Raw genomic sequence first — 16530 nt, forward strand, 5'->3', positions numbered from 1 at the left:
ACAACTTCCTGAACAGAACACCTACAATCAGGCTCTAAAATCAACAGTTGATAAATGGAATCTCATTAAACTGAAAAGCTCTGTAAGGCAAAGGACACTCAATATGATAAAATCATAGCCCACAGATTGGGAAAGGATCTTCACCAATCCTACATCTGACAGAAGGATAATATATCCAAAATTTATAAAGAAATCAAGAAATTAAACATCCACAACACAAATAAGCCAGTTAAAAATGGGGTACAGAGCTAAACAGAAAATTCACAAGTAAGTAATCTTGAGTGGCCAGGGAGTAGTTAAAGAAATGATCACTCTTCAGTTGAGGGACATGTGGGTTGTTTCCAGATTCTAGCTATTATAAATAAGGCTGCTATGAGCATAGTGGAACACATGTCCTTATCGTATGGTAGAATAACTTTTGGGTATATTCCAAGTAGTAGTATAGCTGGGTCTTAAGGTAGAGCTATATGCCATTTGCTGAGGAACCACCAGATTGTTTTCCAGAGTGGTTGTACCACTTTGCAATCTAACCAGCAATGGAGGAGTGTTCCTCTTTCTCCAAATCCTTGCCAACATCTGCTGTCACCTGAGTTTTTTTTTTTTTATCTTAGCCATTCTGATTGCTGTGAAGTGGAATCTCAGAGTTGTTTTGAATTGCATTTCCTTAATGATTAAGGATGTTGAACATTTCTTTAAGTGCTTCTTGGCTATTCAAGATTCCTCTGTTGAGAATTCTGTTTAGTTCTGCATCCCATTTTTAATGGAGTTATTTGTTTTCTTTTTAGATGTCCCTCAACCAAAGAATACAGATGGAGAAAATGTAGTTCATTTACACAATAGAATATGACTCAGCTATTTGAAATGAGGACATAATGAATTTTTCAGGCAAATGGGTTTAAATAGACAATATCATCCTGAGTGAGGTAACCCAGACTCAAAAGGACATGCATGGTATTTACTCACTGATAATTATATATTAGCCAAGAAGTTCAGTTTACCCATAATACAATTCACAGACCATAGGAAGCTTAACAAGAAGGAAGGCCCAAGTGTGGATACCTGAAAGCCACTTGCAGGGAAAAAAATTAATCATGGGAGGCAGAGGAAGGGAGTAAACTGTGTCAGAGAGGGAAGGAATGACAGGAAAAAGAGGGGAAGGATCAGATATGGGGAGAGACAGGAGGAATGCCCAGAGGGTCAGGAGAATGAATCAAAATATGCAGCAGTGGGGGCTAGGGGGACAAGGGGAACCTCTAGAATGTTTCAGAGATATGGGATGTGGAGAGGCTACCAGGACTCAATGGAGATGGCAATAGCCAAAATGCCCAACACTGGGGAGATGGAATTGGTAGAGACCAACTCCAGTAAATAGACATGGCCCCTCGTTGAGGCAGGGGACCACCCACCTGTCTCCAGAATTTGAAACTCAGAATTATTTCCGTTTCAAGGAAATGTAGGGACAAAAATGGAACAGAGACTAAAAGAAAGGATACCCAGTGACTGGTCCAACTTGGGATCCATGCCATGCATGCACATCAAATCCTGACACTATTACTGAGATCATATTATATGTGAAGAGAGGAGCCTGACATGGCTGTCCTCAGAGAGGCACTACTAGTTACTGACTGAGATAGATGCAGATACTTACAACCAACTATTGGATTGAGGTCAGGGAGCAATGTGAAAGAGCTAAGGGAGGGACTGAAGGAGGTGAAGGAGATTGCAACACTGTAGGAAGAAAAACAGTGTCAACTAACCCATAACTCTTAGAGCTCTCAGAGACTAAGCCAGAAACCAAATATCATACATGGGCTGGTTTGTGGCCTGGGCACATGTGTAACAGAGGACTGCCTTGTATGGCCTCAGTGGGAAAGAATGTGCTCAACCCTATAAAAACCTGTGCTCCAGGGAAGAGTGATGCTGGTGGGGATAAGGTATGAGTAGGTGGGTAGGTGGGTGGGTGGGAAAGCACCTCTCAGATGTGGGAATGAGGGGGTGAAAAACTTGGGGGGGGGGCAGGGAAGGGGTACAACTTGTGGAATATAAACAAATTAAATATTAAATAGAAATAAAAAAGAGATGTTCAAGTTATTAGTCATCAGGGAAATAGAGATCAAAACAACTCTGAGGTTCTATCTTACAGTGGCCAGAATGGCTATGATCAAAAAACTCAAGTGATGGTGCATGCTGGTGAAGATGTGGAGTGAGGGTAACATTCTTCCATTAGTAGTGGGAATGCAAACTTAAAAAACCACTTTGGAAATCAATTTGGCAATTTCTCAGAAAACTGGGAATTGGTCTACCTCAAGAACCAACTATACCCCTCCTGGGCATATACCCAAAAATACTCCACCATCCCACAAAGAAACTTGTGAAACTATGTTCAAAGCAGCTTTATTCATAACAGCCAGAAACTGGAAACAGTCTAGAGCCACTCAACTGAATAATGGATACAGAAAATGTGGTACATCTACACAGTGGAATACTATTCAGCTATTAAAAACATCATGAATTTTACAGGCAAATGGGTGGATCTTGAGAAAATCACCCTGAGTGAGGCAATCCAGTCCCAAAAGAACATGCATGGTATATATTAACTTATAAGTGAATCTTAGCTATAAAATACAGGATACCCATGCTACACTCCACAGAACCAAAGAAGCAAAACAAGAAGGAAGGCCCAAGCAAGGACGCTTGAATCTTACTTAGAAGGGGGAATGAAATAGTCATAAAAGGCAAATGGAGGGAAGGAACTAGGTAAAAGAGGAGATGGGGAGGGGATTGGGGTCCTTCAGAATCAGGTGTGGGGAGGGACAGGAAGGGTGGCTACATGGCTATGAGAATGAATGGAAGTCTGCAACTGATGGGAGTGGGAAGGTAGGGAAAATCTCCAGGAATAGACAGAGAACTGGGATGAGGAAAACACCCAAGAATCAATGAGGATTTCCTTACCTGTGACTTACAGCACTGGAGATATGGAACCTGAAGAGGCCGCCTCCTATAGCCAGGCAGGAACCCCAATGAAGCAATAGGGACACCAACCTACCCACAAAACTTCCAACCCAAAATTTATCTTATCTACCAGAAATACAGGGAGGGACCAGGGATGCTGTAGAGACTGAGAGAATGGCTCAACTTCAGACCCATCCCCTGGGCAAGCATCAATCCCTGATACTATCAATGATATTCTGTTATGCTTACAGATAGTAGTCTAACATGACTGTCTTCTGTCAGGTTTCACCTCACAGTTTACTCAGACAGATGCAAACATCCACAGCCAAAAAGTAGATGGAGCTTGGGGACTCTTACAGAACAGGAGGAAGGATTGCAGCTGCTAAGGGTGTAGGAACTCAACAGAAAGAACAACAGAGTCAACTAACCTGGACCCTCAGGGCTCCCAGAGACTGAACTATCAACTAGACAATATTCATGGAATGAATCTAGGCCTCCACATACATATCTAGCAGAAATGCAGCTTGGTCTTCATTTGGGTCCTGAACAACTGGAATGGGGTCTATCCCAAAAGCTGTGGCCTGTCTATGGGATATATTCTAGCTGGCCTGCCTTGTCTGGACTCAGTGGGAGAGGTGTGTCTAGCTTCATAGAGACTTGATGTTCAAAGCTGAGGGTTCCCCAGAGGAACCCCACCCACTCAGGGGAGAAAAGGAGGGGGAGGATTGTGGGAGAAAGTGACCAGGAGGGGGCAGTGAGCAGGATGTAAAGTGAATAAGTAAAAAAATAAATTATTAATTAAGTAAATAAATGTAAAAAAGAAGTTGGGTGAGTATAGATTCTGCCTATATCCCACCAATTAGGAGGACATGCAGGAAACCATGGAGAAATCTGACTCGTTAGGCTAACTGAACTGGTGAGCCCCATGTTCAGCCTCTATGAGTGAAGTATAGAAGGGTCAAAAAAGACACATAATATTAACTTGTACCTTTTGCATGCACCCACACACATGTGAGTATGTGTAAACACACAAAAAACACATGTAAAACTCAATATCAACTTCCACCCTCTATGTCATGGCACCCATACATATGTGAATATGTGTAAACACACACAACACAGACTTACAAGTAATGTTTAGTGTTTAATCTTTTAAAAATAGTTAATTTAATGAATGAATATAGGTTGAATCTTGTGGTACACTCCTCTAACCCCCTAATAAGGGACACACATTGGAGGTTTATCCAATCTGCATAGTGAGGCCCATCTCAAAAGACAGAAGAGAGAGAGAGAGAGAGAGAGAGAGAGAGAGAGAGAGAGAGGAGGGAGGGAGGGAGGGAGGAAGGAAGGAAGGAAGGAAGGAAGGAAGGAAGGAAGGAAGGAAGGAAGGAAGGAAGGAAGGAAGGAAAGTATTCAATTTAGCTGTTAATTGGCAAAGATCAGACACTAAATCTGACCACCAGGTCTATGGGGGTTGGCTTTGAGAATTGACAGAAAGCACTCTCCAGTAAGAGTGGAAACCACACTCCAAGTTAACTCAGATGGCTAATAGAGATTTAGAGCCATCTTCATCATTAGCATCTCCAATATTAAATTGATTTCTAGACCTGTCCATGATTGAGTCAGAATAACTTCTGGTCACACTAAATGAAAGAGAAGAGTCATCATAACTTCTCCTGCTGATTAATTTTTCTAAGTCAGTTTCCACAGTCTCCATGTTCTCTGTCCCACAAGGTCTAAAAGCTTGAAGCAAGGCAGCTTTTCCAATCTGGGATATAGACAAGGAAAGGTAGGTCAACAACATGTGTCTAATACAGCTTTCCTGTCACCATTGTCAGGGCACTCAGCAAGCTCACAGGTCAGCATCATCCTCTGTCCCAGTATCAGCATGTCACACCAATAATTCTGGCAGCTAGCATACTCCTGCAGCATCCTGCAGAAAAAAATACAAACATGCCATATTCCCCATATTAAATATATTCCCCATATTAAATATCTGATCAGGATCATGCCATCTGCCAGTAAGTGGATCCTTCATTTCACCTAGGTATAATAAGTGTGCCTAGTTGTAAGGTGACATGGACACTCAGCAGACAGGTCCTTGGTATCCAAATCTAAAATTTTTTAAAATAAAAAGTATGATTTAAATAATGTGGTATACAGAGATATAATTTCCCTCTTTTGTTTTCAAAGATGATATTGTTTTAAAGTTCCACAATATCTTGTCCTTGAGAATTATAAGAATCCCAATAATATGGGTAATATTAAATTGTTGACAAAACATCTCAAATGCTTGAGTGTACTAGCCAGTTCCATTATCGTTTTAAACTGATTTGGAACACCAAACAAAGAAAAACATTGCAGGCAATGACTAATTACATTTTTAGTTGTTTCTCCTGTTAAAACAGTTGCAACTAGAAAACCTGAAAAGGTGTCAATAGTCACATGTGCATATTTTACTTTTCTAAAATCAGGAATATGAGTACCATCCATTTACAATAATTGATTAGATATTGACTTATCCTTGAGGACCTATATGTGGTACAGGTAGAAATTAAGGACACAATTTGATATGCACATTCTCTAGAAATACCAAATTATTGTCTCAAGCCATTACTATTTTGAAGAATGAAATTGTATAGCCAATTGTTCCTGTAAGGCCTATAATCTGGCTGGTATAAAAATCTGCTGCGGCATTACCTTAAGGGGTCTGTCCAGGTGATTCAGTATGAGCTTTTAAATGTCCAAAGGCAGTCCTTTAAAGGACTTTCTCTTGAGTTATATTTGCATATATAATTGTAAAATCTGAGAATTAGCAGTATTGAAAAAAAGGTAACAATTTCAAGCAATTGCAAACCATGAGCTATATGTTGATTTTTCAACGTTTTAAAAACAATGGCTACAGTAGGAGCCAGGGAGGAAGCAGGACTTCTCCTGACCTCCTGCTGTCCCTAGGAGAGCTCTGAAATCCATTTTCCTTATTTTTTGCTAACACATACCAGACAGGGGACAATGATTTTTCTCAAACCTATTCTCTCTCTCACTCTCTCTCTTTGTCTTGTCATATCTGTGTTTGCCATTCCTACGTCTGAGAACCATGCACAGCACAAATATACTTGTGCAAAGAGTTTTCCTAACATCTGGTTATTGTTGTGGTGGTGGTTGTTTTGTGTTTTTTACTCTTTCATATTATTTTACTGTATTTTATACCCTACTCATCTTGCCTGAACCAGCTTTTGGCTGTAGATGAATGCATTTGCCTGATGTAGTACTTGACTGCTGGCAATTGCCTATATAGAATTCCCTGTCCCAACACACTGTCATCCCTAGATGATATCAGCATTGGGCTGATGCTGACTTAGTCTAGCCTGTATTCATTTTACACCTCCTGCAATCAACAGCCTTCAAAAGATGAAATTTATAGTGCTAAGATTAATGCTGTATGTTGCTTACCATGCAGGATACCATAATTTCTTTCATTTTCTGTGGAGCTCTACCAAAGACAGCATTCCTCATTTGGTCCCCCCCACACACACCCCATGTTCAAGCCCCTCGTTCAGGTGCCACCTGTAGCTGTCCATCAGCCACGGAGAACTCGGTACACCTGAAAGGGAGGCTGGGAACGAAATAGGATATGGAGGTGAGAGAAGAGTGAAGACAAGACAAACATGTCTGATCAAGGCTCAACGTTTAATTTTCAGCTCTGCCTGTGTGTGTGTGTGTGTGTGTGTGTGTGTGTGTGTGTAAAACCTAAAGACCTGTCCCTTTGTTTCAGCTGGTTTCTGTTACAAAACTAGCTCAGCAGGCAGTCAACTCCTCAAGGCTTTGTAGGAAATGCAAATTTAGCAAGGCCAGTCACAGACTCCAGTCAGGTTGTAAAACCTTCAGTGGTTTGTTTAGCCTATTCAAGGCTGGGAGAAGGGCACAAGGCAGAAAAATCTGTAAGAGTCAGTGGGAATGAAGGACACCAAGAACACAAGGCCCTCTAAATCAACCAAGCAAAGCTCGTATGAACTCACAGAGACTGAAGCAGAATGGGAAAGGCCCACATGGGTCTACGCCAGGTCCTCTGTATACTTTGGCTTCAGTTTAGTATTTTTATGAGATTCCTGAGGGTGTGAATCAGTGGGTTTAGGATGCTTTTTACTCTTGGGCTCTTTCCTTCTGTTGCTTATTTTGTCCAATATTGACATGATCATTTTTGCTTAATCTTATAACTTATTTCACTGGTTCTCAATTTGGGGGCCTAATGACCCTTTTATAGAAGTTGCCTAAGTCCATTTGGAAACATGGATGTTTACATTATGATTCATAACAGTATCAAACTGTTATGTTGTGAAGTAGCAGAAAAAACAGTTTTTATGGTTGGGGTCATCACAACTGTCTTAAAGTTGACAAACTGTATTGAAGACACATAACATGAGGAAAGTTGAGAAACGCTGCTTTATTTTGTTAAGTTCTATTGATAGCTCTTAGAAGTCCACTATTTTCTAAGAAGACAGAAAGGATTGGATGAGAGGTGAAATGAGGGTGAACAGAGAGGAGTAGAGGGAAGAGAAACTGTATTCAGAATATATTGCAAGAGAAAAAATATTTTCCTCAATAATTTGTTTTTTATTTACTTTACATCACCTTTCCTCCCAGTCCCACCCTTACAAATTACCCCATTACCTCTTCCCTTCTCCCAAGAGAAGGGGACCTCTCCTTGGGTAACACCCCACCCTGGAACATCTAGTTCCAACAGGACTAGGTCCAGTCCCTGCATTCTCTTTGGTTGGTAGCTCAGTCTCTGTGAACCTCCATGGTCCCAGACTAGTTGACTCTGTAAATTTTCTTGTGGTGTCCTTGACGTCTCCTGCAAGCCCACTTCTATCCCTGACTCCTCCTCAAGCCCTCCCTGATGTTTGGCTGTGGGTTTCTGCATCTGCCTCTATCTGCTGCTTGATGAAACCTCTCAGGAGACAATTATGATAGGTCCCTGTATGCAAGCATAGCAGAGCATCATTAATAGTCCTGAGTTGTATTTCTCGCATAGGATGTGTTTCAAGTTGAGGCACTCATTGGTTGGCTGTGCTCAGTCTCTGCTCTTTATCCCTACACATGATATAGGCAAGATAAAATTTGGACTGAAGGTTTTAAGGGTGTAACAATGAAATTCACAAAAGTCTGGAGATATATCTTAAAAATCTATATTCTACTAAATTGGGAAATTTAGTAGAGATGATCATAGGATCATCTCAATATATGTAGGGAAAAATGGCAAAATCCAAATTTTCATCATAAATGTCACAAGAAACTAGGGATAGGAACAGAGCACAAAATAATAAGGGAACAGCAACAACAACAAAAATACAATTCCTGCAAATAAACCAACCAAAAAAAGAAAAAAGAAAAAACCAAAGATCTTTACATTGAAAACCTTAAGATACAGAAGAAAAATAGAAGACAAAGACCACCCATGCTCATGAATCTGAAGGATTAATATTATGAAAATGGTCATGACACTGCACACTATTTTGATTCAACACAATACCAATCAAAATCCCAAGGTTAGTCTTTGCAGATGTAGACTAGAAATTCAAAATTTACATAAAAACTTAACAAGAGTATAAAAGGCAATTGTAAATAAAACAATGACTGTCAGAGTTATCATTGCCTAATTCCCTGTTATTCTGACACTATGATGATTAGAGGTATTGCTTTAAATTGTGATAGCAAAACCTAGTATTGATAAAACATCAATTCTCCACCAATCTGTAGAATTTCTCCAAATTCCATCTCATATGGTGCAAAGTAGAATATATTCTAAAATGAACATAGCAATACAAGAACTCAATAGAACTAGGGAAATATTAAAGGAAATATTAAAAAATGGTAGTCCATATATCATTAAGTATCAGAAATTATTATAAGTTTAAAAATGTTATAATGATAAGTAAGCAAAGAGTAGACAAATAATTGAGGAAAAATAAGGAAGTTCAGAAAGAAACTCAATCAAAAACACTATTGTTCTTAATTGTAAAGATTCTAGGATATTTTGTGTGCCCATGTAAAATGAGTTCAACTAATTCTTATATAATAATATCCCTCTAGCCCAACACCCACCAGAAGTAGTGGAAAGGAAAGGTGAAGAGAGCAAAGGATGATTTAGACCTGATTAGAAATAGTTCTTTGGAGCAAATCCAATCTGTGTTTTTGGATATGGGCAGTTCAGTTCATATGAATCAGCAGCACTGCTCAATCCACTCAAAAACACCATTTACAAATCAACAACAGCAGGTCAATCCAAAACAACAACAACAAAAACAAACAAACAAAAACCTCTGAGGCTCAGGCAAGCAGCAAGAAGCTGCTGGAACTAAACCAGAAAATTTTTGGTGACTTTCCCTGAAGTCAACTACAAACAATGGCCAGCAGAGAATGGTAAGGCATACCAATACCACCCAGTGAAGTCAGATGGCCTTCATCATCAGCAAAGTCCAATGATGACCAGCAAAGGATGGTAAGGCATACTATTGTCCATTGTCTATTGAATTATATTTATACATTTCCCAAACATTATGTGTTCTCTCATGCATCCACTGTAGGTAAACTTCACATGCCCCTTTCCCAGGTTGCTACCACAAAAACACCATGTATCTGTTCTTAGCAAAACATCCTCCCACATGTCTATTTCAACAAAAGTATCCTCTCATAAAACAATTTCCAGAAAAACATCAAATGACATAAAAGAATCTCCAAAAAAAACAGACATTTCCACTTCACCTGACTAAAACATATTACACCAAATGTGGAGAAAAAATAACATGCCAAACAGATACAGTAACTAGACTAAAGATGACTCATTATTAACAAGTTTACTATATATACCCTCAGTCCATGTGCAGAGTCATACACACTGAGATCTTGTGATCTTATAACCAAGCTGTATGTGGTGTTGAAATTTGGTAGATTCTCTTGCTCCTAGGAGTAAATGGATTCAGAGCATGTATACTACCTCTAGCAAAAAATACAGCACACTGAGTGTTGCATACTTTCTGAAACATTTATGTGCTTTCAGAGGCACTTATTTCATTAACTAAATCACACTTTACCTTCACAATTATTGAACTAAGAAATTCAAATATGATCAAATATCTCCCAAACCTAATACCCAATAAAGATTAAGAAATATGCTAAATCAGTGTCCACTTTCATAAGTAAGCATTTTCTTCTAAAAAGCCATTACTTAATTTTAGGTAGTAGCCTCTTGTGTCTGGAAAGTTCTACTGGTACTCAGTAAATCATCTCATCCATTATGTAGCACTTAGAAGAGACTAAATCATCAGCAAGTTAAATATGTTATGAGTCTAAAGAAATCAGCATTTTAAGTTATCAGATAAAGTTTATTGGACTAGTTATATAGCTGAACCATCACTCAAATTAATAATCACTCTGTAGACCTAGTTCATGAGACTGATAAAAATGGTGGTACAGGCCATTTGTCCAAGGGTGGACACAGAGTGCTCTTCCTAGCCTGTTAAGAAACATTCCCAACTCCCTGTTGCATGTTCACAAACTACAGCATGATGGTTCAAGAGATGGTTCATGATGGTTGAAAAGTAAAAGACTCCTGTGTCTGCTAGCCTTTCTTAGGCTCTAAAATTTATTACATCATTTCCACTTTATTTCCCTGAGCCTTTGTTAAATAAAAGACATTAAAAATAGAACAAAACCATATAACAAACTGTCCTGCCATTTTATCCAATAAGATAGTAGCAGTATGTAGAAGTAGAAGAAAGGAGAGAATGTTCTACCCTCCACTTGCAGATCATGAGATGGGTTGCTGGCTCACTTCTATGTCATCTATGCCTGATGGGAGGTCAGCTTGGTCAGGACAGGAATAATTTTTAAGACATTGAAAACTATATATTAAGTTGTTGTTTAAGCAGTTAAAAAAGGTCTTTGGTAAAAACTTCCCAATGTCAACAACCAAAATGTAAAAATAAATAAAATGATGGGACCTGGGAAATTCCTAATATATTTTTCTTAAATTACAGAGTTCTCATATAACAAGGATAGTTTGCATATACTGTGAAATAAATGAATGCACTTATATAGCTAAAAAATAAAGCTGACACAGTGAGAGGATAGTCTACTTTAAATGTGGACAACACCATTGTCTGAGCAGAAGAAAGCAAGCAGTGTACAAACAGTCATCTCTCGGTTCCTTGAACACTGATGCAGTGTCACCATTTACTCCATACCCTGCCACAACACTCCCCACCTGGATCGATTTTTCTTTTGAATGGTCACCCAAAATAAACCCTTCTTTCCTTAATGTTCTTTGTTGTGTATTTTGACACAGAAACCAGTAAAGCAATCAATACAGGCACTCAAATGACATTACTACAGGAGTAACTTTTAAAAAGCAAACGTACTGATAAGATGTGATCAGATAAACCTAAAAGGCCATGGACAAAACCATTGATTTACTCACTGTTCTCAGATAAATTGAAAACTAATTTTAAAGTATTAGTTTCTTTCTAATACTTTCATCTCTTTTCCTGTGATAAAATATCTTAATGAAACTATGAAAAACAAGTTGGGGGTGATGGGGATTTATTTCAGCTTATAATTTCAAAGCTTCAAATTACAGTCCATCACAGTAGGAAAGTCAAAGCAGGAATTTCAAACAACTAGACACATCAGATCCAAAGTCAAAAATGAAATGAAATAAATATGCACATATCCACTTGCTTGTGCTCAGTTTTATTGCTCTTCTCATATAATTCAGTATCTGCTGCTTAGGGAATGGTGCTGCTCACAGTGAACTGAGACTTTCCATAGCAATTAACTTAAGCAGTCCCCCACAGACCAAGCAAATTGAGACGCTCGGGTGAAAAAGTGAACCATTACAATTTGAATATTTCAATAGGAACTAAAACAAATATTAGCTCTTATCATGGATATTTAATTCCTTCTCATTAGTATTGTAAGAAAAAAATATAAAAGTAGGGATCATCACAAAAGGCAGTCTTCCAATTATAAATGATCACAATATACAAAACAAGACACCCAAACCTCCAAAAAACTATCCTCCTGTGAACAACCAACCATCCCGGTCAGGTAACTTGAACACTATTCTAGTGGATAGAAAAAAGTGGAAGCTAGGAAAGGAAAAGGTCAGTAACTTGTTATTTTCTTTTATACAGTAGTTACTAGCAAAACTATGCTAAGAGTCAGAGTAAATGAAATATGTTCAAATATACTTTGCATATACATAAAATATCAGAATTGGTTCCATTATTATGTAAAATTAATGCATGATACTAAGACATTTTAATAAGTAAAAAAGAAATTAGAACCACAGATTTAAGATGTGTTCTTAATTCACTGTGAGCACCCACAGCTCCTCACAGACAGTGATGGTACATTTCCCACTTAGGCAACTAGATCCTCTCTAATGTCTCATTGCATTGAGGTTCTGTATATGAACAATGTCAAACTTATCAAGTTTCACTAGGAATTTCAAGCGTTCTGTGCATAGACATTTTGAGGATTTCTCTAATGATCCTCATCTGCATACACAAAGAGTGGAACTAAAGCATAAGACAGGAAAATTAACTTACCAAGCCACTGGTAAACAACAAATCTAGGAGTTTAACCTTCAACTGCTAGAGGCAAAGCCATCATTTTCACCAAGAAAACAAATGTTTTGTAAAGGCAATGAATTGTTGCCACAGGCTGACTGAAAATAACACTTTGTATTCTAGAATTTATATACTGAATAAAGACAAGTAGACAGTGTTTGCCAACTCATAAAACCTTTCCTGTCTTGATGTGAAAATCCTCAGGTAGTTATGACTGCTAGAGAAGTAGTTTCTAGATAATTGGTATATTGAGAAGAAACACTCAAGCATTAAATTTTTGAATCATGTATTGTCATTAAAATAATCACAAATTAAAATTAAAAATAATTGTAAGCTCCTCCATTTCAGAAATTTTGTAGTCATCCCATACTCTCCTAACCCTCTGTTGGGACAAAACTTACTCTCCAAGATAGGGGCCCAGATACACTGCCTGCCCCATGGGCTGCAACTAACTGGCCCAAAACGAGAGCCCATGGGCGGAGGAAAGACCTCTCCGACTGACCCCTGCCTGCCAGGAGCTGAGGCTACCTGGTTAAAGACAGGAGCAGTTTCCTCCATGAAGGTCAAAGACAAGTGGTTGCTGCTGTAGCAGAGGGCACAAATGTCATCTGAGCAGAACTTCTACCCACCCACCTACCCCCACATGTCTGCGCAGAAAGCAGAGCTAATTGCCCTCACCAAAGCCTTGGAACTTGGGGCCAGTAAGAAAAATAACATCTACACAGATAGTAGGTATGCCTTTGCCATAGCCCACGTATATACGTAGCTATATACAAAAAAAAAAAAAAAAAAAAAAAGGACTGCTCATCTCAGAGGGAAAAGAAATAAAAAACGAAGTATGAATACTTTCATCCTTCTTACAAAGGGGAACAACATATGCATGGGAGGAGATAAAAAAAAACCAAAACCAAAACCAAAAAGTATTGAGCAGAGACAGAAGAAAAGGCCATCCAGAGACTGCCCCACCTGGGGATCCAAACCATATACAGTCACCAAACCCAGACACTACTGTGGATGCCAACAACTGTTTCCTGACAAGAGCCTGATATAGCTGTCTCCTGAGAGGCTCTGCTAGTACCTGACAAATACAGAAGTTGATGCTCTCAGGCAACAACTGGACTGAGCACAAAGTCCACAATGGAGGAGCTAGAGAAAGGACCCAAGGAGCTAAAGGAGACTGAAGCCCCATAAAAGGAACAACAATATGAACCAACCAGTTCCCCCAGAGCTCCCAGGGACTAAACCACCAACCAGAGGGTACACATGGAGGGATCCATGGCTCCAGCTGCATATGTAGCAGAGGATGGCCTTGTTGGACATTAATGGGAGGACAGGCTCTTGGTCCTGTAAAGGCTCCATGCCCCAGTGTAGGGGAATGCGAGGGCAGGGAAGCAGGAGTGGGTGGGTTGGTGAGCAGGGGGAGAGGGGATGGGATGGGAGGTTTTGGAGGGGAAATCAGGAAAGGACATAACATTTGAAATGTAAATAAAGAAACTATCTAATAAAATAATAATAAAAAGAAATTTAAAAATCAGGAAATCTTGGATCTGATGGATCTGATAAATCCAGCAACTATATGTATTATTCATTGCCCAGGACACCAGAAGGGAAGAGATTTGGTAGCCTGGGGCAATAACCAGGCAGATCAAGTGGCTTTGCAGGAACCTATCCTGGAACCTATGCCTGCAGAAGACATCCACTGGGGAATAGGACTGGACTAAAGGATGGCCTCCCTTAAAATATATAGAAGAAGAAATGACTCAGATTGCTAGCCACCATACCAACTATTACCTGAGAAGGAAGGATGATGGCACACACCAGAAGGGAGAACTATACTCCCCAGAAAGCATGCAAAAGACTTACTAGGCCAAATGCACAGATGGGTTCACTTAGGGGATAAAAAGCTTGTCCAAGCAGTTAAGGAATCTAAAGTATATATAATGGACCTTAGGATTTGAGCCAGAGAGAGAGAGAGAGTAGAACAGTGTAAGGTATGCCAGCAAATGAATGCTTATGTGGCCAAGAGTAAACAGGGCAAAAGACCTAGGGGAAAATGGTCTGGAGTATGGGAGGTCAATTTTACAGAAGTTAAGCCAGGAAAATATCATTACAAATACCTTCTAGTGTTTGTGGATGCTTTTCCTGGATGGGTTGAGGATTTCCCCACCAAGCTGGAAACGGCTACCATGGTAGCCAAGAAGATATTAGAGAAAATTTTCCTGAGTTTCAGAATACTCGAGGTAATTGGACCAGACAATGGTCCTGCTTTTGTTTCTAAGGTATGTCAGGGATTGGCAGAAATATTGGGGACTAAATGGAAGCTCCATTATGCGTACCATCACCAGAGCTCAGAGCAAGTAGAGAGAATGAACAGAACCCTAAAAGAGACCTTAACTAAATTGGCCTTGGAGACTGGGTGGTAGTCCTTCCTCTGGCCCTGTTCTGAGCCTAGAACATACATTTTTGAGATCTTGTTTGGTACCCCAACTCCCTTGGCATCCACTGGGCTCTCCCTGGAGGTATCCCAACTCACTGATAGGATCCTCTTCTTGAGGCTCCAAGCCCTTCAGTTAATACAACATGAGATGTGTTCCAATCTGTCTGCCTCAAATGCTCTAGGGATGACAGAGACCTCCTCACCACTTCCAGACTTGTGACTGGGTCTATGTAAGGAGACATTCGGCACAGTCACTAGGACCTCAGTGGAAGGGACCCTTCCTGGTACTGCTAACCACTCCATAGCCTTCAAGGTGGATGTCATTGTAGCCTGGGTGCACACTTCCATCTGAAACCTGTAGAGACCACACTCCAAGAGCCCCCCCACTTGTACAGAAGATGGACAATCAACTCAAGCTCAAGATCACTCAAACTTGATCATGACTGCCTGATGGTACCTTTGGATTCTGGTTCCTTCCCCATCCTATGTGCTCATCTGCCAAACTGGTTACAACACTCACGGTCTTCCTTCTGTTGGGGTTTCTTACAAGGGAAAAATTATGATAGAAAAATATGAGGGCAGCCATTGATTTAGATATATAGAGAATAGAAACTTCCATCAGTCATCTTCAAGAATCATTGACTTCATTATCAGAAGTAGTACTACAGAATAGGAGGGGAGTAAGCTTAACTTTTTCTCCAGCAAGGTGGGCTATGTGAGGGCTATGCCTTAGCTGAGAAGTGTTGCTTTTATATAGACCATTCTGGGATTGTTAAAGATTCAATTGCCAAGGTGAGAAAAGAACAAGCCAAGTGGAAGGGAGAAAGAGATCAGAGTCAGGGCTGGTTCAAGTCTTGGTTTAAGGCCTCTCCTTAATTAAATCACCCTCATATCTACCTTGTTAGGACCCCTAATTGTTCTTCTGCTGTTGTTGACCTTTGGACCCTGAATATTGAACAAGCTTATAGCCTTCATAAAAGAAAGAATAGGGACAGTGCAGCTGATGGTCCTGCACCAACAGTATGAGACCCTGAGGCCAGGACCTGAAAAATATGAGTTAGTTACTCAAGACCCCTGAGCATAGCTCCAGGATTGGAGCATGTACAAGAAAAGGTATGAGGAACTCTAAGGGGTTTTTCAGTCCCACACCCTCCTTGCAGCTTCCCCTCCTGCCGGGGTCAAGGCTAGGCCAAGTTCCATTCTCCACCCACAGGAACATTCTTGAGTAAAAAATTCTCAGAATGACTGATAGTTACCTGACCCTCTGAAAAGTCCCAGGTAGAGTTTAAATGCATGTCATGCTTGTTAGCCAATAAATTTAAAGGTCAATATGCTTAGCCAATAAGTTTGAACTGTAACCTTGCTGATGTAACCTGTGCTCCCAAAAAGTATAAAAACGTCTTGTAGTAACCATTCAGGATCACCTTCTCATCCCTCCTGTAGAGGGACTGATTGAGGGTTGACCCTGATGCACCGGAAAATAAACCTCTTGCTTTTGCATTGAGAAAA

Source organism: Mus caroli, unplaced genomic scaffold (genome assembly GCF_978045245.1).
Source record: "Mus caroli unplaced genomic scaffold, Mus_caroli_1 scaffold_9, whole genome shotgun sequence".
NCBI lineage: Eukaryota > Metazoa > Chordata > Mammalia > Rodentia > Muridae > Mus > Mus caroli.